Genomic DNA, 25,375 nt, shown 5'->3' on the forward strand with positions numbered 1-25,375 from the left:
GACAATAATTTTGCGCCTTTTTTCCTGGGTGAACACTGCAGACTCCATACCACGGCAAGCATGGAGCTCGCTCAGCTCAAGACAGCAGTCATGAACATTGTAAACACCTCGCGCATTCTTATGCAGTTTATGCTGAGCCAGGACCAGAAAAACGAGGCGAGGAAGCGGCGGCGATGGCAGCACAGCGACAAGCGTGATGAGGACATGGACATGGACACAGAATTCTTTCAAACCGTGGGCCCCGTGCTTTGGAGATCATGTTGTTAATGGGGCAGGTTCTATCCGTGGAACGCCGATTCTGGGCCCGGGAAACAAGCACAGACTGGTGGGACCGCCTAGTGTTGCAGGTGTGGGACGATTCCCAGTGACTGCAAAACTTTCGCATGTGTAAGGGCACTTTCATGGAACTTTGTGACTTGCTGTCCTCTGCACTGAAACGCCAGAATACCAAGAGGAGAGCAGCCCTCACAGTTGAGAAGTGAGTGGCGATAGCCCTGTGGAAGCTTGTGACACCAGACAGCTACTGGTCAGTCGGGAATCAATTTGGAATGGGCAAATCTACTGTGGGGGCTGCTGTGATGCAAGTAGCCAAAGCAATCACTGAGGTGCTGCTACGAAAGGTAGTGACTCTGGGAAATGTGCAGGTCATAGTGGATGGCTTTGTTGCAATGGGATTCCCTAAATGTGGTGGGGCGATAGATGGAACCTATATCCCTATCTTGGCACCGGAGCACCAGGGTACCCAGTACATAAGCCGCAAGGGGTACTTTTCAATGGTGCTGCAACCACTTGTGGATCACAAGGGACGTTTCACCAACATCAACGTGGGCTGGCCGGGAAGGGTTCATGATGCTCGCGTCTTCAGGAACACTACTCTGTTTAAACGGCTGCAGCAAGGCACTTACTTCCCGGACCAGAAAATAACCGTTGGGGATGTTGAAATGCCAATAGTTATTCTTGGGGACCCAGCCTACCCCTTAATGCCATGGCTCATGAAGCCATACACAGGCAGCCTGGACAGGAGTCAGGAGCTGTTCAACTACAGGCTGAGCAAGTGCAGAATGGTAGTAGAATGTGCATTTGGCCATTTAAAAGGTCGCTGGTGATCGTTACTGACTCGCTCAGACCTCAATATCCCCATTGTTATTTCTGCTTGCTGTGTGCTCCACAATCTCTGTGAAAGTAAGGGGGAGACCTTTATGGCGGGGTGGGAGGCTGAGGCAAATCACCTGGCTGCTGATTACACGCAGCCAGACACCAGGGCGATTAGAAGAGCACACCAGGAAGCGCTGTGCATCAGAGAAGCTTTGAAAACCAGTTTCATGACTGGCCAGGCTACAGTGTGAAATTTCTGTTTGTTTCTCCTTCGTGAAAACCCGCCCCCTTTATTGACTCATTCTCTGTAAGGAACCCACCCTCCCCTTTCCCCCAGCTTGCTTTCAAAGGAAATAAAGTCACTATCGTTTAAAAATCATTTATTCTTTATTAATTGATTAAAAAAGAGGGAGAGAACCCGGGTGGGGTTTGGGAGGAGGATCAGTGGGAATGAAAAGGCCACTAAAAAAAGGTTTAAAAATGACAGCCTTTTGCTTGGGCTGTCCACTGGGGTGGAATGGGAGGGTGTACGGAGCCTTCCCCCCCCCCCCCGCGTTCTTACACGTCTGGGTGAGGAGGCTATGGAACATGGTGAGGGGGGAGGGGGTTATACAGGGGCTGTAGCGGCACTCTGTTATCCTGCTGCCGTTCCTGAAGCTCCACCAGACGCCAGAGCATGTCTGTTTGCTCACGCAGCAGCCCCAGCATTGCATCCTGCCTCCTCTAATCTTCCTGCCGCCACCTCTCATCTCGAGTGTCTCTCCTCTCTTCACGTTGGACCCTCATGTCCTCACGTTGGTCCCTCCTGTCCTCACGTTCACTGGCTTCTTTCCTATACTTTGAAACCGTGTCCTTTCACTCATTCAGATGAGCTCTTTCACTGTGGGTGGATTCCATGATTTCTGCGAACATCTCGACTCGCGTCTTCTTTTTCCGATGCCTTATCTGAGATAGCCTTCGGGACGGAGGAGGGAGGCTTGAAAAATTTGCAGCTGCTGGAGGGAGGGAAAAAAGGAGAGAATTTTTTAAAAAGATACATTTTGCAGAACAATGCTTATACTCTTTCACGGTGACCAACACTATTCACATTACATAGCACATGTGATTTCTGTGCAAGGTCGCATTTTGCCTCTTAATATTGAGTGCCTGTGGCTTTGCTGCTAGAGGTCACAGACGCAGGTCCGGGCAACAGAATTCGGCTTGCATGCGGCCATGGTAAGCCATTGTCTTTCGGCTTCTGCACCCTCCTTTCCCACATACCAAGCAAAGCCCATTGAGTGCTGCGGTTTTCCTGTTAACCTTCAGCAGCAGAAAACAAACTAAGCCCCCTCCCCATCCAATTCTCTGGATGATCGTTTTATCCCTCCCCGCACTGCATGGCTGGTATCAGGGAAGATCCCTGCAGGAACCAAACTAACACCCCCCACCCCGCCATGAATTCTCTGGGATGATCGCTTTATCCCTCCCCCACCGCGTGGCTGGTATCAGGGAAGATCCCTGCTAGCCAAACGCGAAAAGCTCTGGGCCAATTCCCCACCCCCCCTGAGCTTGGCTATCTGCAGGGAAGGATTTCTTTTCAGCCACAGGCAAACAGCCCAGTAGGAACGGCCACCTCTGTCCCCTTAATTAAATTCCCGTATTTCAACCAGGTTACCATGAGCGATATCACTCTCCTGAGGATTACACAGCGAGATAAAGAACGGATGTTGCTTGAATGCCAGCAAACACCGGACCATGCGCTGCCAGGCTTTGTCATGCAATGATACCAGATTACTTGCTACAAGCATGGCATGGTCAAGTGTCCTACCATGGAGGACGGAATAAAGCTGCACTGCCCAGAAACCTTGTGGCAAGGCTTTTGGAGTACCTCCAGGAGAGCTTCATGGAGATGTCCCTGGAGGATTTCCGCTCCATCCCCAGACACGTTAACAGACTTTTCCAATAGCTGTACTGGCTGTGAATGCATCCCAAGTCCTCAGGGCAAAGTAATCATTAAAAAACACTTGCTTTTAAAACAAGTTTTATATTTTAAAAGGTAAACTCACCTGAGGTCCCTTCCATGGGGTCATGGTCTTGGATACTGGCTTGGGAGGGTTGGGAGGGTACTTCAGTCAGGCTGAGAAAAAGTTCCTGGCTGTTGGGGAGAACAGAGTCCTGGGTGCTCTCCGCAAGTTTGTCCTCCTCCTCCTCCTCCTTCTCCTCCTCTTCCCCGTCCGCAGAATCCTCAGGTGTAGCTGATGAGATTATCCCCGCCTCAGAATCCACGGTCAGAGGTGGGGTAGTGGTGGTGGCCACCCCTAGAATTGCATGCAGCTCAGCGTAGAAGCGGCATGTCTGTGGCTCTGACCCAGAGTGACTGTTTGCCTCCTTTGTTTTCTGATAGGCTTGTCTGAGCTCCTTGACTTTCACACGGCACTCTTCTGAGTCCCTATTGTGGCCTCTCTCCATCATGCCCTTGGAGATTTTTTCAAAAGTTTTGGCATTTCGTCTTTTCAAACGAAGTTCTGCTAGCACTGAATCCTCTCCCCATATAGTGATCAGATCCAGTACCTCCCGTACGGTCCATGCTGGTGGGTTTTTTCGATTATCGGCCTGCATGGTTACCTGTGCTGATGAGCTCTCTGTGGTCACCTGTGCTCTCCACGCTGGGCAAACAGGAAATAAAATTCAAATGTTTGTGGAGCTTTTCCTGTCTACCTGGCCAGTGCATCCAAGTTCAGATTGCTGCCCAGAGCGGTCACAATGGTGCACTGTGGGATAGCTCCCGGAGGCCAATACCATCAAATTGCGGCCACACTAACCCTAATTTGAAATGACAATATCGATTTTGGCACAACTCTGCTCGTCGGGGTGGAGTACAGAAATCGATTTTAAGAGCCCTTTATTTCAAAATAAATGGCTTCGTTGTGTGGACGGGTGTAGGGTTAATTCGATTTAACGCTGCTAAATCCGAATTAAAGTCATAGTGTAGACCAGGCCTATGAGTATCCCCTGAATATTTGGAGATATTCTTTTCATACGTTGTTAAGTAGTTAGTAACTTCTTCAGATATTTATGATAGGATTAAGCTTGGGTATGCAATCATGTGAAACAGACATTTTCTGCATGCCTGGTTTTAGCTGATTATATTTTTTTAATAAGCCTTGGCATACACATTATTAGCACAGACACATCTTGAAAGCCTCATAGTGATGTTAGAAAGATGTCTGTCTTCATGGACTTGAAGACATAGATTTTTATTTTAAAATCAAAATGTGTTTGATGATAGTATATAGTACTAACAATTCTTTACAGACCTCCCTTCTAAGGGTCTGATGGGAGATAGTAGGCTGGACACTGGTAATTCAAAACAGACAAGGCCTGATTCTCCACTGCCTGCACCTCGCATGGTATTTACAGCTGCACAGAATGTATGCATACTCACCATTGCGTTTTGCACAGGTGGAAATGAATAAATACCCAAGTTGCAAAGGGGACTTACGGCTTATATTTAAGGCTAAATAGTGCATGGCAAGCTATGGTGTAAATCTACAGCACTCTTACCTGCGGCATACTAAGTGGCCATATGGACCCTGCTACCGTGCACTGAGTTCCACAGAGTGCTTTACTCTAAACAGGAGTGCGTCAAAATGCACAATGGAGCTTTTAGAGCACAGCAGCGGGATACACATGGTCACTTCATGCAATGGCAGACTGATACACTGTAGATTTACATCCCAGTTTCTTGCTCACTAAATCACTGTATAGACAAGCCCTCGGGCTCCTGGATTTCACTAAGGAAAAGAGAGTATAAAACAGGAAGCATTTTGTAATCTTCTTCAGTACTGATTTTGTATGGGAAGGAAAATCCTTTAAAACCTTTTTCTCTAAACATCAGTTACGCTGATTAATTATGCTATTGTAACTCTTCCTCTTAATAGTAATATAGAATAATCCTCTTAACTGGGGCATGCATTATGGGAAAAGAGTCTGTAGTCAAGACTTGTCACTATTTCACATTGAAAACTGCTATAACTGATATCTTCCTACATGCCCTGATTCTGTTACTGTTGGACTAGACTCTTTACTGGTCTGCTGGCATGTATCCTATTCAACTTCCAACCTGTTGAAAATCATGTCACCTTTTACTGTTTTCATTTTTCTTATGTGATTCCTTTCATTAAGCTCCTTCATTGGCATCATGTTTCTCTTTGTATATAGTTTAAGGTTCTTACACAGAACCTGGGCATTTAGGACCTGATTCTGCTAAGCACTGAACTCCTACTGAAATTGTCTCTAGGTGCTTTAAGGTCTTTCACTCCTGTTTTCCCTTTTACCTGTCTAGTTTGGTTTCTGTATATAGACCCAATCAGAATTTTTGTTCAACTTCTGGTTTGCTTTTAATATCCGCATTTTTGCCAAATCTGTGAGCGCTTTTTAATTCACGTAGAGTTCTTTACCAGATTTGCATAATTTACTATCTAATGAAAGTATGGTGAGGGTGTTAGTATCTTGTAACATCAGGTTCAATCCTACAGGTCCTTCATCCATGGAACTCCAGTGAAGTTTTGCACACTGCAGGCTTGAAGCATATGCAGTTCTTTTGTGCCTTCATGTCATGGTGTTGTACAGCACTTTCATGATTGTGAAAAGTGCATTTTAAAATTCATACTTTGCAGTAAAGTACTTAGATTTCCTCATGTGAGTATTGAGGACTGTAAATTGCACACTTTTTCTAAATATAGGGAAATTCTATTTATGTATTACCAGATCTAGACAAGAATTTGGCTCTGAGAAAGAAATAATAATAATTCTGGTGACACCCAGTACTAAAAAAAATCTGGGTGTGTTTATGCAGCAAGCAAAAAGTATAATATTTTTAGAAATAAAGGAAGCAGAGTGATTCATTAATGCAAATACATATGCTGTAATTTTTCTTGCTTCTCCTAATGACTCAGAATGATAACTATAGATAATATATTGGCTTTGTCACTGTAAAAAAATCTTCTATGCATTACATTCTCAATTATTAACTTTTGCTCAGATTAATTTTGCTTCAATTAATTACATTAATTAAAAGTTTAAGGGGATTGTTTTGTTAGACTTTATTAAACAGCCTTATGGAATTCATGACTAGAATTAAATTAATTACAATGGCAGGTAAAATCTTCATTATGGTATCTTCCCACAGCCAGTGGCATCTTGGTCCCGCAGGATTATTGCTTACAGTAGGTGAGCCAATGAAAAAGAGTAGCATATATGTTGCTGAGTGTGTCCCAGACACGTCATGTGTTTGCAGCTCCAACTGATGTTAGTGGGAATAGAGCACTCACCACCTCACAGAATCAGGCCATATTGATTAAACAAGTATAGATTTGTAGAAGCAAGAAAACTAAGAAGTCATGAAGAGTTACACCTTAGTAAAGATTTAGGAACTGACCCTGATCTGATCTTATATGGTTCAAAATGTGGTTCTATTCTAACGAGTGGTACTGCATAACCATTGTGGGGATTAATGTCAAAATGTGTCTTTCTACCTGCCAGCACTGCAAAATCTATGTGGAATCTGAAAGCTAAGATGGAGTCTTTACTTCTCATGCATCGCCACCAGTAATAAAAGTTCTGCAGGCCAAACATTGCACTCATTGACAACTGTGAAATCTCATTGCTTTCACTAGGTTTTCACAATTATAGCTGATTAGCACATAGGCCCTGATCTGGCAAACTGCTTCATATGGGAAAATCGTTACGCCCACCTGGAGAAGTCTGTAGACTAAGGGCCTTTTTACCTCATTTTGTTCATGAGGCACAGGAAAGAATAGAAGCCAGCTCACTCACTCACTCTCAGCTCTGCTGGCTTGGTAATGCTAAACTGGGGTAAAAAGGGATAAGAGCACATTTTAATCACTAGACTGAATAAAATCATGGATCAGATATGGTGAGTAAGAACGTGCCATTTTTACTAGTCACTCTTCAGTGTAGAACAGGACTGGTGTTTACAATTCCTCACAGTTTAGTATAAACTGTGAATTTTGTAAATATCCTATTTACCTCTTCCTTAAGATAATCACGGAAGATATGACCAAGTATAACAGCAACCAGCAGGTGCTGCTTTATAAATGTAAATAAATTAATTTAATAGATAATTGTCTGAACTCAATCTTGCCAACTCAGGATTTTATCATGAGTCTCGTGGTGTTTGGTGTTTTTCTTCAAGCCCCAGCTCTGGGGAGTAAAAAAGTAAGTTTCAAGCCTTCATAGTTACAGAGACAAGCTTGAAAATGTGAACTTTAAAGCCTGATGGCAAATAAAAAACATCCAAAAATCTATTATTTTGAAAAGCTCATTTGGGAGGGGATTGAAAAAAGGGGCTGATTTATTATATTTGGTAATAGTGCAAACCTTTCCTTATTTTTCTTGTTAATGATAGATCACTGTAACTTTGTTGAATTAGTGGACCTGATTTTCCTCTCACTTATGAATCAGGAGTAATCTCAATAAAGTCAATTTAGTTGCTTAAAAGAATGCACCCATCTGCATGCGTTTAAATATCTTTCAGAATCTGGCCCTAAGAGCCCAATATGGTAATGAGCTCTATGGGATGGATCCCCTACACCTGAGTTTATTGCAGGATTGGGGCCCTGATGAGAGGCAAAAAAGCCATACCAATTCCATTCCTCTAGCTCATTTATTAATGAACCAGCCTTCTACCCGCTGCTTCTCTTGCCCATGATATATTAGTAAAAGTCCTTCTTATCTCCTAAATCCCTTTAGTTAACATTAACTCATTCTGTTTTAGTTTTTGCTACCATTCCCTCCCCTCCCCACAGCGGCGGCTCCCAGCACCAGCGCTCCAAGCGTGTGCCTGGGGCAGCAAGCCAAGGGGGGTGCCCTGCGAGGGCGGCAGTCAGGCAGCCTTCGGCGAATCGCCTGTGGGAGGTCCGCCAGTCCCACGGATTCTGCAGCAATTCAGCGGCGGGTACGCCGAAGCCGCGGGACCGGCAGACCTTCCGCAGGCATGCCGCTGAATCTGCGGGACCGGGGACCTTCCACAGGCATGCCGCCAAAGGCAGCCTGCCTGCCGTGCTTGGGGCGGCAAACAGCTAGAGCCGCCTCTGCCCCCCCCACACACACACATACAAACACAAGCCTGCCTGTACATTCTTGTTAAGCTTCCAATTTCCCCAACCCCACATTTTCTCTTTGCAGTAGTGATAAGAGACTTGATTTTTGTTTTATCTTCAGTTTTATGCACTCAGGTGTCTGGCAGGTTTTTGATTATTTTATTTTAAGTGAAATAAAACCTGCTCACCATGCAGGTTTTTTTTTCAAGTTTTGACAGTCTATAAATTAATATGTCAAATGAGCTGCATTGAAAGTACTAGTGAAGCAGCTGTCATTTTCTTGTTGTTACTCTCCAGGAGCTTATATTCTTCTCTAGTCATTCATATTATTCGTGCCCTTGGACAGCATTGTAAGGTTCATCTCACTGACACATATGTAAATGTATGCTTCTCTTGTCTTTATTAATGGCATTCTCAAGTGTTTTACTTTACATTTGGCACAGCTGCAACTATCTAATGTTATATAAAAGGCTAAAACTCTCCTAGTGTGTTATGAATAAAAAAACAATTATAATAACTTACATTTACTTAGTGCTTTTCACCCCACACAACCCCAAAGTATTTTATAAACTGCATAGATACAAGAATCACTGCATCTCCTGCTGGAAGTGCAGGCACCTCGGGGATAAAACTTGGCCCCAAGAACAATTTAGGACACCAAGTGATTAAGATTACCATATCCAATTAAAGTACGGGATGAATTTAGGTTAGGCAGAATGTAATTATCAAAATGGAATTTGTGAACAGGTTAGCGAGTGAGATATCTGTATACTTTGTGCTAGACTTTTCTCTGGTGAGGTGTTATGGGGAAAGTTTCTCTATGTTGGGTGCTTTGTTACCATGTATTAAAATCAAGGAAATCATTTGAAATATGTAACACTGACAGACCGTGGTCGTCGGCAGACGGGATTGAACCTGGGGCCTCTGGAGCTTGTGCAACCACCGCTAACACATGAGCTAAAAGCCAACAGCTTGTTAGCTAAGGCTGTAGAGCAGATTCATGAACCTGTTTCTCTCTCAGTGGTCTTGGTGCCACTAGATGGGACAGAATACCACACCCAAGAGATGTGTGGGTTACAAATATAGGCATCCCAACCACAAACTCCACGTGGTAGAGGGTGGTAACACTCAATGAGTGGCAAATACGACTCTGTGTGCCTGGTGTAAGCAATCAATCCCAAAAAGGGCCAATGGCTAACTGGGTGGAGCATTTAGATGTAGGGCAGCTTTTGCCCTGAGAGCAGGAAATGACTCTCAGCTTCAGATGGTTCAGGCTTGGAACCTTTGGATGGAGCTGATCTAGGAGAAAGTAAACTCCAAATGAAAACAGCCACAGGGTTAGCAAAGTGGGGCAGCACCAGCAGGCAATTTAGCTCCTTTGTGTATTATGGATTTTTTTGTGCTCTAGTCATTTAAAACATGCTACCACACTGGAGGTAACCAATGCACCCATTTCTGGACAATAGTGACAAATTGGCAAAGATCTGAGAATTTTCAACCTGGAAATTCACTTACAGGTAGGTTAGGAGAGATGGTTGCGGGAATGACTAAAAGGAAAATCCATATACTGTCTGCAGGAAACTAGATGTTGTGGAGGCAAAAGTAAAATCTTGAGAGATGGATTTAAAATTATTTGGCTTGAAGGAAAAAATGAATGGGGCTGCTATCATCAAAGAAGAGACTAACTGATAGCAGCATGGTTAATGATAGAGAGTAGGATTATTTGTGTAATGTCAGCACATGCTCGGCAACAAGGTTGACCTATGGAAGAAAAGGTGAGCTTTAGAAATGAGCTGGCTGAGTTGGTGGTTATGGTTGAGAGTAACACCTTGTGAGTGTAAAAGCAGCAGTATTTACCCACGAAAGCTCATGCTCCTATATGTCTGTTAGTCTATAAGGTGCCACAGGACTCTTTGCTGCTTTTACAGATCCAGACTAACACGGCTACCCCTTTGATACTTGACACCTTCTGAGAGATTGGTGGTGATTTAAACTGCCATACTGGTGAAGGGACCCCAGTAGAAGGAGTAGTGGATAAAATTTGGCTTTGGCTAAGGAAATGCAGGAGCATGTGATGGTGTGTATCCCCTGCTGGAAGTCTTGCAGTCCTGCCCCAGGAAAGAGCAGTAAAGATGGGTCCTCCAGGCTACCTAGAGAGGCTGCAGGGAAGTAGCCAATCAGAGCCCAGCAGGCTCATATAAAGGGAGCTGCTGGACAGAACGGATCAGTTGCTGACTGGAGCCAAGGGAGCAAGGAAGGTGCTCATGGCTAAGTGCAGGAGCTTCAGTACCTAGACAGAGCAGTTGCTGGTTAGAGCCAGAGGACCAAGGACAGTGCTCGTGGCTGATTATTGGTACTCAAGCAAGACTTATCCCTGAGGTGTAAGGGTGAAACTGAAGGTGCCAGGGCTAAGAAGGGAAGTGGTCAAGAGAAATGCAGCAGCAAGTAGCTAAAGCGAAGCATCAAGCAGCTGCTACTTACAGTGTCACTGGGTTGGAACATGGAGTAGTGAGCAGACCTGGTTCTCTCCCCACGACCCTCACCTGCCACATTGAAGAGTGGCCAAAGCCCAGAGAAGGGAGTTTAACCAGGCCCAGAGAAGGGAGCAGAAGACCCCAAAGAGAGTCAGCATTTAATTGACCCTTGTTACCCCTGGAAGGGGATTGAACTGAACTAGTGGCTCAGCTGGTGTCAATAAGGCTCACTACAGAGTGAAGAGTCACCAGCAAGGGAGCCCCAGGGGCAGTGCTGCATAACAGAGCAGGGACCATTGAAAGTTAGCCCAGATGGGAGCTGAGAAATCACCTTGACAAGGAAATCAAAAGGTCACAGACCACAGTGTAAGGCAGTCACCTGGATGTGGAATTGGGTCAGCCAGAGGACTTGAGTAAGACTGGAGACTTTGGGTTGTCCCAGCTCAAAAAATAAACGATACAGAAAATTTGAAGCGTTAGTTATTGGTCATTGGGGGTAACATACAGAGTATAGGGGTATGTTGGTGTTTTGGGGCTGGGCAGCACACATAGTATATACACACTGCAATGTCCCCAATGAGGGGTGGGTAACCGGTGGGTGGGATCAGGAAACAGTCGATAAGCGGTGAGGGTCTAACACCCATACGGGAAGTAGAGACAGTCATGGGTATAAGTAAGCGGGCTGGGTAATGGGGATGGGGTGACCCTCACGTGGCGGGATTCAACTAGGTTTGGTGGGTTTAGGGCTCAGGGGATAGGGTCCAGCGGGGGGGGGTGTGGGTGCACGAGGTCTCCCCGGCTCACTCTCGGTATTGGCGGTGGCCGGTGATGTGCTCGATGTAGATGTCCCGGGACCAACGGATAGTGTCCGAGACCATTAGGCGTCTCATGAGCCGTGCGTAATGACGGCCCACCCCACAGGTCCTCAGCACGCGTTCGTTACACGGGTCCCAGGCACCCAGGGCCCCAACGAGCAGAGCGTCGACGTGCACCTCGTAGCCCTTAGTCCGCAGGGTGTCAGCCAGGGGGGAGTATTTGTCGAGCTTGCGGGCTCGGGCTTCGCGGAAAGCCAGGGTCCTGTTCTCGAACGGAATCGCTACGTCGACCAGGATGATCTTTTTTCCCACCTCGTCCGTGACGACGATGTCTGGGCGCAGCGGACTGTCGGTGCCGGGGACGGCGCGGTTGACAGTGATCTCTCCCAGGCGCGGGTTGATGGCCTTCACTAGATAATGCATAAACCTACTCTCTTTGAAGGGAATATTCACTGGGAGGTTTATTTGGCTCTATTCAACCTCATAGACTAAATGAATGGCTGGGGAGGTGAACAAAAGGATGGCAGTTCTAGCAGCTAACTTGAGTGGCCACTTTTGGTTCTGCTTATCTAGTACAAGCCCTTGATATATTTGGGGCCAGCCCTCAATCTGAGCTGGCCAGAGCATAACTCAAAGCAAGAAAAAGAGGGAAAGAAGAGACTTTATCTGAAAAAGCAGAGAACCTGCAGCGGCTTGTGCTCCTGGTATACACTGAGACCAGTGAGGACTTCAAGGATAAATTGGCCATGGACTGATTGATTTATAGATGCTTAGCTGGGCTTGGACTTGCAGATCTAAATCAGCAAAAGGAAGCCAAAGATGGTCCAAGAGGTTATGGAATTTGCCACGGAACTTGACTCTTTCCTTGCAGCAGTGCGCTGGAAGAGGAAGCAGCCGCTATTCAGGAAGAGGGAAGCGTACAAATACAGATCTGGGTCTAATATGTACAAAGGAAAAGGGGATTCTAATCTGGTTCATAACATTTTTAAACAATTAGAAAAAGTGATAATTCTAAAACAAGGGAAATTGTTTGCAAAAATAAAGGGAAGCAATTCAGTTAAATGCTACTACTGTGACAAATTGGCCACAAAAAGGACTGTTATAAATCTAAGGATCAAGCATCACAAATCTAATGAAAGTCCCTTTCCCAGTTAGGAAAACGGGGATGCCAAGCTGAACTATTTTTAGCTTAAATATTCAAAAAAAAAAAAAAATTCAGCCTGAGGGAAAGACCTTGTATAGAAATTTAAGCCCAAATGGTTAACATTTGGCAAAATTATAAGCAAGTCAAAACAGGGTCTTCTAATGGGAAGTGAGAGGTAATCTTAACTATAGGCAGCAGTACAAGCACCACGTATAATTATAAATAGCTCCATCTATGAACTCCACCCACTCATTAGTCTCTTGCCAAAGCCATTAGGGTTTTACAAAAAAACAATGTAGTTGGCAAGGGATTAATGAGTGAGTGACATTGATATATAGAATTTATATATTACACACAAATACTGTTATATAAAGCAGATTACAGCTTAGGTGGGGATAGGGCATTCCCACTTGCCTTAACCATTTTGTGCTCTGAAATCACTCAACTCTGTATTATAGCACCCATTTAGCTGAACCAGATATTTCCAGAGAATTAGGCAATCACAGTTCATTTTCCAGTCTTCCATTTAGCTTTATAATTACCTAGGATTGAATTCTCTGGCACCATACAATCCTTTCATCCACATACTCAAGTACTCTCTTGTCCTTGTGAATTAGGTTTTGGCTGTTAAATAATTAGATATTTTTGTAGTTTGATGAGATGAGAAAAAAAATTACTGGAAATTTATGAGCAGAAGATGGGATGTAGTTGATACTCCCATTTAAGGAAAAAACATAGTACATTAGAAACACTGATAAAGCAGCCAATGTAATCTAGCTAGTTTGCTCCCTAGGTCACACATGAGCATCCAAAATCCCAAATATAGATAGACAGAGTGTGTCAACAAAGCCTAATATAATATATTTTGGGGGTTTAGCAGTTTTTACCTTGAGCCAAACACCTATATCTTACCTTTATCACATACACTGAGTAAAGGATAGCATATAGTAAAATATGCAAAAGAGAAAAATACTTTAAAGCATTAACATTAAATGTAACTAATGTATTAAAACACTTTCTCACACTATCGAAGTAAAAGTAGCCAGTTTAAGAAAAACAAGTTAATTGTAAATACCAAAATATTTGCTTTTTTTTTCTTAATTTGTACTTTAGTTATAAGTGAAAGGAAAGCGAAGTACACTTTGCCATTTTCAAAAATATCTCTCATACCCACCTGTTGTTAATAAAATAACTTATTGTGGGTTTCTTTCTTAAGAGAGGAAACCAAATTGCTTCAGGAACTTATGCTCTGTGCAAACTACATTGAAATGATCATCATATCATCAATGAAATGTAGTCACCTCTGAGGTGAAACAGGCGGTCGTTTAATAATGCACAGTAACACAACACAACGTTTAGAGACAGGCAATGAAAGCACTCCAAATCAAACTGAAACTGCAGAAGGAATTTAGGTAAGCAGAATTTAATTACCTGCATTAGAATTTGGCCATGGGACTGACGTTAACACCCCTCCTCTTACAAAATGAGAGACAAAATCTGTCCTGAATACTAATGGTCTGTGTCCTGATTTTACATTTCATCTCAAAGATAATACCTACAGTGTATAATCTTATAACTCACAACTACTGTTCCCAAGTCTCAGAAGAGGAAAGCAGATTGGCAGGAATAAAAACTCAGATCAATCCTTGATCTTTGGACATACTTTTCTGAAGGTTTGGATAAATAAAATGCCTCTTTTCTCCAAGGTTCTTTAAGAAAGTTGGGGAGTGAAATGTGCAGCATTCCTGACAGTAAAAGCTCCAGGCTCATAAGATTAAAGTCCAAAAGTTCTCAGCTTACTTGGGGGTCAGTAGGAAGGAACCTATTGGAAGGGCCTAGGAAGTCAGTGTCATGGGGTGTTGGGAATCGGAGAAAGGGAGGTTGCAAGGTGTGTGTTCAGGATGAAGAAAGGATTATAGACATTGGAAGGCAATAGGTTGCTGAGTTTTGTCTGCAAGTGAGTAATAGTATCAACTGAAGATGTCTGCAAGTTCCTGGGAGCCTTTAGTGGGAATGGTGGAGGAGCCAAACGGGAGGAAAAGGGACCCTGTAAAGTTTTAGCTTTACCATCCGAATATCTTACCTTTTCAAAGGGAACCATCAAATTTTGGCATTTAAGCTTGCAGCATATTTGTGCAACAGTTTGGGGAAGTTTAGGCCTGGTCTACACCTAAAACGTAGATCTGCTTAGCTATATCAGGGCTGTGAAAAATGGCACAATCTGTTCGAGCTAGTTAGGTCAACCTAACCCCCACTGTAGAGGCAGCTAAGTCAATGAAAGAATTCATCCAGCGGCCTATGTACTACCTCTCAGAGAGGTGGATGATCAACATTGACAGAAAAACCCCTTCCCATCAATGTAGGAAGCATCTATATACATCAGTGCAGCTGCTGTGGGTAACCTGGGAGGTTGCTCTCCTGGGCTCTGAGTTTGGCACCTTGAAATTGTCTTTATTTTATTTTTTTAAAATTATAGACTATAACATCTGGTTTTTCCCTCTGAACTGCCTTAAAAGATTCACTGGTCCTCATTTTTACAGACAACTTTGATTTTTCATTTTAATTTCATTTCATTTTCTTCATGCTGATATTGCCCTTTCATAAATATTAGCATTTGAAAAGAAAATATCACATATTAAAATAACATAGCCACATTTCCTTGTTTCTCTGAGGAGAAATCCTATTTGACATCTCTTAAGACTATTGCATTCTGGATCTTTTTACATTCCTTTTCTTCTGCAGAGGATTTCATTTTATTTGGGTCTGAAATTTTCTGGTCTCTTCCCTGGAGACTTGGAAGTTTGAGTTCACATTGAATTTTTCTACGTTATCATCCATTGAGAGACATGTCCTGATCTAAGCAGCAGGCAGGCTATATTTAACGTTTACAGTTTTCATAGTTGATTAAACTGAATGTAATACTATCTGGCATTAATTTAACAAGTATAAACAAATCCAGTCTTTCAACTCTTTGGGAAAAAAGTCAGGAAAGTGAAAAAGGTAACCTGAGACTACATAATCTGGAATGAAGAGAGGCAACATAACAAAACACATTGAAAAGACTTTTAAGGATTAGTGTCATCATTAATTTGCCAAATTGGATGTCTAATAGTCAAAAATTAATGTCAGCAAGGAAAAATAATGTACCAGTCATTTGGCTTGAAACAGAAGAGAAAGTGTGTGGGTAACAAAACATGGGTAAGTAGTTGCTTTACACATACAGAGACCACATGTCTCTCTCAAAAATCTCTTCCAGGGTAGTATAATATCTCAGCATTCAGAAGATAGCAAACACCTATATGCCACACAGGAAAATATTTGGTAGGTATAAAGTTGCAATCATTTTTACACCACATCCACTTGCTACAGCATAAGGTATTTTTGCTCTTAACACCCTTTTTTGGGGAGCCCGTTGGAGATGCTTCCCTTTGTTTCTCCACTCACAACTATCACTCTCTAGAACTTAGTGTAGAAAACCAGTCCTGAAGTTCAAGCTCAGTCAAAACCCATTGAGTCAACAGGCATTTTGCCTTCTAACCTTTAGCCCAGTGATTAGAGCACTCATCCAGCATGTGGGAGGCCCAGGCTCAAATCCCTCCTCTGCCTGACATGAAGGAAGGATTTGAACTTCGGTTTCCTGGCTCTCAGATGAGTGCCCTTACCACTAGACTATACATGCATTCCTTGTTGGTGTGAACTAATGCCTATTTAATTAGTTAAGTGTGTTATACCCTGGGAAACAGCTTCAACAGTAGAGACTGAGAGAAACCCACACAAGAATAGCCTATAGTCAAGTAGTTTGATCACTCACCCGAAAGACAGGCAAACCTAGTTCAAATCTCTTCCCTGCATTAAGTGCAAAGGGAATTGTACTGTGGTGTCCCACATTGTGGATGAGCATCCTCACTACTGTAGTAGGTATTATAAGGGAGTTCCAGTCCTCCTCCTCCCAAAATAATTTTGTATGAGTTAGGCATGATCTGAGCACACCTAGGGGATTGGGCCCCTGAGGCAAGATTGGCTGGGCAACACTTAATTTGATAATCTCAGTGGTGCTTAGGTGTGTTATAGGGGCCAAGCTGCTGGGCGAGGCAGGACTGAGACAGCTGTGTGTATGCCCAGCAATCAAAACAGAGGCCTCCTAAGGACTTTTACAGTGAAAATTTAGGCAGTGAGGGATGTTAGGCAGCACCTGAGCAGACTTGTTGAGGATCTCGGTGACATCTAAAAGTCAAGGAGTGCAATGCAAAAGTCCCTTTGAGGATCTAACCCTAAATTCCTATACGCCCTTGCAGCTTCTTACTGAAACGGACCATGTTATTGTACTTTATCAACCAACCTTAGTCCACATTTCTCTGAGGAGAAATCCTTTTTTCCATCCTCTCTTGAGCTATCCTCAAATTCTCTGTGCCATCTCAAAATGCTCTTTCATGTCTTTTCCCAATGCCCCTCTTTGAAATACTCCAACCTTTCACTCTGGCAAATCACACTTTTTAGTCAGCTTTAGGAAACATAAAATAAATGCTCTTTATATGGATGACCTTATTACAGAAGGAATCCAATTGGGCTTTTCCCAGTTAAAGGAAAGATATCATCTGTAAGACTCTCAGTATTTATCACCCCAGTTCAGCAAGGTAGTTAAGTATGTCCATTAATTTAAACATGAGAGTCAATGGGACTACTTAGATGCTTAAAATTGTGCATGTACAAAAGTACCTTGCTGAGATAGGGCCCATATTATTCTTACTGAAGAGTCATAGCCAAAAGTATAGCTGAGTGTTCTAGAAACCTCAGACCCACCATCTCTTTAATACATGTCAAGTAAAAGTGTTAGATGGGATACTTCCATGACTCTCCACAGCCAAACAATCTCATTCTGCTGAACGTTGGTATGGTCAGCATTCTCCATCCTCAGTCTCAAGTACCTACTAGTCTTGCAATAAAATGACTCCTCTTTGGGTGGAAGTATGAAATCTTTATCTTTCTTTACCTAACTGTTCCCCTCCTCCCCTTTTCCATGCTCAGTTAAGTGATGCCTAATTGGGAGAGAGAAAGACTCATCTTTTCCTAACTACTTCAAAAAAACAGCTCTATCCATTTTCATAGGGTTTCCTACAATGCTGCAAAAATCCTGAACGCCCACCTCCCACGTCTTAGGGTCAGAACTCCATTGAAGTCAATGCTATTGATCTATTACAGTGCTCTGAATAGTTTCAACAAATATTTCTGCTTTGCCTTCTGATAAGCTTGTCATATTATAGTTTGCAGTGCAATGGACTCTGGGAGATCACAGCATTCTTTAGGCCTACAAAACCAGAGTTTTATTCCATGATAACCAAAGGTATTTTTTGTCCCAAATACACGGTTCACCTTATGACCATTATAAGTAGTTTTATTTATAAATCCAACTTTCTTTTTCTCCTTTCATTTTTCTTGTTTTTCCTAGTACAATGATAATTCCTGGATAATAAGTCACTCCAGGGGTATTTTTTAAAACAGCTTTATTTAACATGACTTTTATTTTCCATTAGCACTCGCCAGAAATCCTATTATGGAAAACCGATTCATCCAATGCATTTCTATCATCAAATACAGGAGAAACGGGAGAATTCTTATGTAATCAGTGGATGCAATTTACAAGCATGAGTTTGGCTAATCTAGCTAGCTCATGGCAGCAGAACAATTAGCTATGTCTAAAAATGGTTTCTGACTTACTCTTGGGTCACTAAAACATCCAAGCAAATTAAAAAGAATACAGTGACTGCTCATGTCATGGGTTTCTAATTTAAATATCTTATCACAATCCCTTACAGAAGGGAACACCACATGATTATTTAAAAGTGAGTCCTTTAGTAGTGCAACAGACTGCAAATGAGTACAGTTATAGCAATCCAAAACTAAGCATAAATTCAAAGTAGATTTGTTTTCACCTAAGAATCATGTGTGGCTTAGAAACTGAGCTTATTACAAAAGCATCAAATTACTCTGAAAAAAGCAGTTTGTATAGGTTTAAATAAATGCATCTACCACGCACTTGTATGGCAGCTGATATCTTAGCTAACATACTGAGGAATAAACCAAGGCTTTTCAGGGCTGAAAGCCTAGCTTCTATCGTCACTTAGCTTGAGCTAAAAAGCCAGCCTATGAAGGCAGGGGCTGTAAGCAAGTGGGGGAAGCAGGGCCGGTGCAAGGAAGTTTCGCACCCTAGGCGAAACTTCCACCTTGCGCGCCCCCGCCCCCAGCCCTGACACGGGCAGCTCCCCGCCCTCCCTCCATCCTGACGTACCCCCCCCCCCACAGCAGCTCCCCCTCCTGCCCTGAGGTGCCCCCCCCCGACAGCAGCTCCCCCCCCCCGGCCCAGGGAGCCATGCGCCAGCTCCCCCCCCGCCCTGAGGCACCCCCCCCCATGGCAGCTCCCCATCCCCTGGCCCAGGGATCCATGCGGCAGCTCTGACCCAGGGGAACCCCTGGGCTGCAGCGCGCTGACCCAGGGAACCCCTGGGCTGCCTACTGGCAGCTCAGACTCCCTCTCCCTCCCAGTGCAGCGGCCGCTGTAAAAAAAAAATGGGGGCACCGCTTTTTGGCGCCCCCAAATCTTGGCGCCCTAGGCAACCACCTAGTTGGCCTAAATGGTAGCACCAGCCCTGGGGGGAAGGGGCAGAGAGCAGGACATAACACACATAGATCTATGGATTACAAATGTCTGGGTTTTTTCCCTTTAAGATGACTGTAATGCTTGTAGATGGTGTTTGAAAACATGGATAATACATCTTCTATTTATCCTCAGAAGCAGTGGAAGCTTCCCCACATCAGGTCAACAATGTATTGCAACACCACTTTCTAGAGGGATCCCTCTGAGTGATGAGTAGCTATTTCAGTCTCTGTGCCTGTTTGGTCCTTGGCCTCTTTGCTGCTGAACGCACCATCAAGGATGCCAGCTTGTGTGGATTGTGACACAGTTAACTCATTTCATTTGTCATCTCTGCCTACCAGGGCCGGCTCCAGGCACCAGCTTAACAAGCAGGTGCTTGGGGCGGCCAAAGGAGAGGAGCAGCACCTGCGGCAGTTCGGGGGCGGCAGGTCCCTCACTCCCTCTAGGAGCGAAGGACCTACCGCTGAACTGCCGCCGCCAATCGCAGCTTTTTTTTTTTCCAATTGCCGCTGCCGATCACGATCTTTTTTGTTTGTTTTTTTTGCTTGGGGCGGCAGAAATGCTGGAGCCGGCCCTGCTGCTTACACAAACAGAAAAAAAATAAACATGCCAGAACATGATCTGACCACAGCTATTGTATAACATATTTTTGTAGGCACCTAAACCGAGGTTCCTGGAACCTTTGTAGAAGTGGGGGAGCCACCTGTGCCAGAACCAGGGGAGACCCAGGGGGCCATGCCCCCCATATTTTTAACACAGGCATAGTTTGGGGGGCAGGGAGTGGCACCAGCAGGGGCTGTGCTTCACCGTGGGGCAGCTGATTATGGTGATCAGCTCCCCCACCGCGAAGCACAGCCCATGCCAGCACTGCTCTGCACCTGCCCTAGGCTTGCAGTTTGGGGGGACAATGCCAACCCCTGCCCTCCTCGTTCCGGCTCCATTGACTTAAGCCAGCAGACAAATCAGGCCAGATCAAAAAGGAAAGAGGGGTGTGTGCTGGGAGGAGAGTACAAGGAGTCTCAGTTATTGACTCCCTGTTCAAGGACTAACCATAACTGTAAACCTGGAGCTCACCTAAGAGCAAGGACTGCTTCCTGCCTGTGGCCCTGTTGGCCCTAGTCAAGCAAAGGGATGGGGAAGAGACTGGGCCCGCACCCTGGCATGAGCCAGTGGAGTTGGCTGACCTCACAAGAGAGTGCCGGCTTTACTCCCTGAAGGGACATGGATTATTTTTAAATTAAATAATGACAAATAAGCAGAAGATATTTAACCTGCACACTAAGAAGGGTAGCCTGAGCTCTCTCCTGGGCTTGGCATGGCAGTTCTAACTGCACATGCCCACTGATGCCATGCAGCACGAGTGGGGGAAGGGAGGGAGGGAGGAGGCTCTGAATTCCAGGAGCTGACCCCTTTCCCTGCCCCAATCTCTGAATAGCCCGAAAAGGGATGTGGTGTCCAGGGAGGTCAGTAGAGACTGGAGAAGAGGAACGACAGTGGCAAGTGGAGTAAGGAAACTGCCAGTCTCCTGCCCCCTTGGGGTGTCAGAAAAATGTTAACAGGAGGCATTTTCTGGCACCACATCCCTACTGTAGAAGCACTCACTAGCCGTGAAGATGAGGGGCAGAGAGAAGCCCCTGCTAAGCTGCCTGCCTGGCTTTGTTTCATGCACTTGGAGGAGCATATGGGGGGCACAAAAGCATTCAGTGATGCTGCCCCCCACCCCACCCCGATATCTTACATGGATCCCTCTGGTAAGCGCAGGGGTGGTAGAGATAAGAAACCACCATCCCCCATAGGTTTGGCTGGAACAGCCTCTGACTCTGACACTCCGCTGCAGGGAAACGCTGCCTGGGACTGTGTTGCAGTGCATGTGCTGCTTCGCTTAGCATCAGACAGGTAAGGTGGCTCCCAGTTTTTGGCTCCCTGCAGCTAACTCCAGAGCTGTGCTCAACTTAGCAAGGGGGCTGGAGCTGGGCCCAGCTACAGGGAAGGAAAAGAAGAAAAAATTGCTCCTTATGCCGACAATAAAACACCAAGGGCCACAGGAAGCTCAGGGAAGCCATGGGAAAAATCCCACAGGGAAGAAGAGAAAGCTAAAGGAATAGAAAGAGAGCAACTTTATTTTCAGGGGTGATTTTTTCAAATTGGCTAGAGTGTAGGAATGCATAGCTCCCGAATCGCCAGCCCACGGGCGCGGCAAACTGCCCCCATGGCAACGAGGCAGGAGTGACCTTCAATCCAGCGTTTGTGTTTGGGAAACTTATTTGGCTGATTTGATTGTACCCTCGCAGCTGGTGTTCACGTGCTCAAGAGATGGGTTCGTTATCTTATGTGCACGTATACTGCCTGGCTTTTCTATGCGCAGGAATGTAACCACTAAGAAGTGTTGTAAACAAAGTAAGGAGAGAAATAAAAACCCCAGGAAAGTTTTTCCTGGGAGGCTTTTTGCTTGAGGCTTTCGAAGCTCTCTAGCTACCAGAAACCTGGTGTTCTATTTCCTTTCCTGTGTCGTCACCACAGCTGGTGACCCCGACGTGATACCCCTCTACTCACCGGCTGGATACGCCGAGTGCACCCCGCGGCCGTTTGCCGCCCCTTATTCGTGAGTATGGGGGGGAGACTTTCCAGTGCCCAGAAGGAGCACGCAAGAGAGTTACAAAAGATTATAAGGCAGCGATCATGTGTCGTTGTCTCGGTCGCTCATATTGAGGACCTTCTAAGGGAAATAGATCGCCAGTGCCCCTGGTATCCTGACTGCGGGTCTTTACAGCTTTTTGATTGGATACGGATTGGGATCGCCTTGTATAGTGAACCCCGTGCCCCAGTTCAGCACCTGCTGCTCTGGCAGCGTTGTAAGGAGGCGCTGGAGGGGTTCGGCCCAGACGGCCTCAAGCCGGTCCCCCTTTTGCCCCCAGGTGATGGGCCACCCCCCTCCTGCCCGCAGCTGACCCTCCCTGCGCCGCCGCCCATGGCGGCGCCCCCCTGCCTACCGGTCGGGCGGGGGGGCGCTGTTGCCGCGGCGGTGTGGCGAGCGCGTGAGGCCGGTCTCTTGACCGACGAGGAATCCAAGTGTGGGTTCGAGGCGTTTCCCGTCTCTTGGCGGGATAATGGAAATGGGGGGCAGATAGTGGACTGGGAGGCTCTCCCCTACTCGGTTCTGCGCGAGCTCCGCAAGGCGGTTCGTGAGACCGGGGTGCGGTCCACTTTCACCCTGGGGATCTTGGAAGGTGTGTCAAATGGTTACTTCTTGCTCCCCCAAGATTGGAAAGACATGTGTCGCATGGTGCTGTCTCCCGCGCAATACGTTGTGTGGGATAGCGAGTACCAGCGAGAGGCGCTTGCAGCAGCAGCACAAGGTGGGGGGGCCTATCTCGCTGAGCAGTTATATGGCACAGGGCAGTTTTCGAGCATCCCCGAGCAGGCGGTGGGCACGCCCCAGGTAGCTTTTCCCATCATTGGCCAGTGTGTCCGTCGAGCGTTCCGCAGGGTCCCCGCTGCGGGCGAGTCCTATAAGTCCTTTGCGGTTACTCGGCAGGGTGCCGCCGAACCGTTCCACCAGTTTATTGACCGCCTCCAAGAGGCAGTCCAGAGGCAGATTGATAACCCGCAAGCCCAGACTGAACTAATGATAAAATTGGCTTATGAAAATGCCAATGCAGATTGCCGCCGTGCCATGCAGGCAGTGGTCGGGCGCCCCGGGTATACCCTGGCAGAATTGCTGCAGGCGTGTGCTGACGTAGGCACTCAGACCCATCAGATGGCCCTGCTGGCAGCTGCCCTGCACAAGGGGCAGAAGTCTCAGGGGAACTGCTTTAACTGCCAGAAGCCCGGACATTTTTGGCGGGAGTGTCGGGCCCCTGGGGGGGGCGTGTGTAAAAACAAACCCAAGCCCCGGACAGACCAGAGGCCCCGCACGCTGTGTCCGAAATGCAAAAAGGGCTACCATTGGGCTGCGCAGTGTCGCTTGGCCGGGGGTGACAGCCGGGTCTTGGCTGCTAACCGAGACAACCCCCTGGGAAACTAGTAGGCGGGCCTGCGACCAGCCCGAGACCCAAGGCCGCGCCCCTCTCCGTGCACGACGCACCCGCCGCCACAAGGGGCAGTGCGGGGATTGACCTTGTTAATCAGGAAAATATGGATATCACTCTCCCTGGGGAGGTCCTCCTCATGCCGTCCCAGATTCAGGGCCCGCTGCCGGAGGGCATGGTGGGCCTTGTCCTACCCTGCTCGTCCGCCAGCAAACAGGGCCTGTTTGTGGTGCCTGGGGTGGTGGATTCGGACTATGGTGGAATTATCCATGTTCAACTGTGGAGTCATCTCCCGAAACAGCTGTTTCAGGGAGATGCCTGGGCGCAACTCATACTTGTGCCCTACTCCCTTCCGGCAGGGGGAAGAAACGTTCCCCGAACCGGAGGCTTCGGGTCCACCGACCAGCGCACTATTCACCCACAAGTGGCAGCAGTCGTTAAAGACATTGAAGCACCCCAACCCAAACGCATTTATTGCCTCAATGATCAGCCGTTCGAGGGTGTTATCGACTTTGGGGCAGACATCACCGTCATCGCCGCCGCGCAGTGGCCCGCCCATTGGCCCACAGAGCAGGCTCCGGCGGTTTGGGGTGTGGGCGGGGCGCAGGGCTCACAATGAAGAGCCCGATGGTTGGAGGTTAGGGCGCCCCAAGGCACCCGCCGCGCCCGTATCCGGCCTATCATTCTCCCCGTCCACCTCAACCTGTGGGGCCGTGATTTATTAACACAGTTCACTGCCACCATCCATATTGATGATTAGGTGTACGGCCCTCCCCCTTCGTTGGCTCACTGACGAGCCCGTATGGGTTGCGCAGTGGCCGCTTCCTTTAGAAAAGCTGGAGGCCCTCCAGCACTTGGTTAATGACCAGCTGCAGGCAGGGCATTTGGAGGAGTCCACTAGCCCCTTTAATACCCCCGTGTTTGTAAGCACAAAAGAAATAGTTACACCTTGTATAGAAATTGATGTGGCTAGTGTTGTGGAAATTGAATCGTGGATAGGGTGTGCATTTTTCCCAGAATATGTGCAGTGTATATTGTAGCAGAGGTAAAGGAAATGCAAACCTACCAATATAGGTTGTGTTATCTTTTTCAGATCACTGTGTGTTTAAAAGCAATGACTGACTACCCAGAAGGGGTAGACCTCTGTTCTTTTGTTTTTCAGATCATCAGAGAAAACGGATGCCAGTTGAACAGCATTCAATGCACCATGCATTTACTGGCACAATAGGGATTATTTTTGTGTTTTATGGCAAAAATAGTTGTTAAGAATTGCATACCAACAGTCTTTGGAAGCAAGGACATGGAAGGTTAACCCACTCCCCATATTGCCCATGGGATCCTTCTGGCTACCTCAGATTTCTAGCCAGAGGGCTGGGGAGGGAGGAAAGCAATTAGACACCTGAGGTTGTACCGAGTGAACTCCTCAAAAGTGGGTGCGTTTGTCCCGGTTTGTTGCTTCAAAGCTCTGTAATAAAGTTATTTTACTGGAAGGGTGTACATGGCATACATTGAATAATAAGACTAATGTACTGTATAATGGCAATGTGTATGTGTTCATTGTTGGGAAAAGGTGTATGAGTGAAGAGTTTCCTTTGTAGGTTAAAAGAAGCCGAGAAAGGGAGAAGAGGAAAAAGCACAGAATGAGTTAACTGAGAGAAAAATACAGCTTGCAGGCTCATCCAAGGCCACAGCCAAAACTTGGCTGACCCCCAAGACAAGGGGGGGGGCTTAAATGTGCCCGAGCAACAATGAAATTTGCAAAACACTGCCAGGCATTAATAAAATGTGTTAGGTTTCTTTTCTCACAGGTAGAAAAGTGTTATCCAAAGATCCTAGCACCCCTGCCATTCATTGAAACCAGGAGACTGAGTCTATGTAAAGTCCATCAACGAAAGACTGCTTTGGCTCCATGCTGGAAAGGCCCTTTCCAAGTCCTGTTAGTCCTTGGCACTTCACAGCAGTGTTGGTGGCTGACTGCCTGGACCCACGCTTTTCACTGCAAAAAGACCCCTCCACCTCGGGAGGACCTTTTGACTAATGATAAGCCTATTTCTCCTTCTAGTT

The 25,375-nt window shown here is 46.0% G+C and overlaps 1 long non-coding RNA gene across 4 annotated transcripts in view; it reads left to right on the forward strand.

The window, feature by feature from the left end:
• The window catches only part of LOC128840009 (uncharacterized), a 63,576-nt gene extending 43,668 nt beyond the window's left edge, over positions 1-19,908 (forward strand). For 2 of the 4 annotated variants that reach the window (XR_008445585.1, XR_008445588.1), the window contains exon 7: positions 42-1,474. This is a non-coding gene — a long non-coding RNA (uncharacterized LOC128840009). Of the gene's footprint in view, positions 1-41; positions 1,475-13,847; positions 14,044-19,418 lie in introns of those variants that run through there. The other 2 variants (XR_008445587.1, XR_008445586.1) reach the window with 2 other exon arrangements.
• The last annotated feature ends 5,467 nt before the right edge of the window (positions 19,909-25,375 follow it).

Source organism: Malaclemys terrapin, chromosome 7 (assembly GCF_027887155.1).
Source record: "Malaclemys terrapin pileata isolate rMalTer1 chromosome 7, rMalTer1.hap1, whole genome shotgun sequence".
In the NCBI taxonomy this organism is placed as follows: domain Eukaryota; kingdom Metazoa; phylum Chordata; order Testudines; family Emydidae; genus Malaclemys; species Malaclemys terrapin.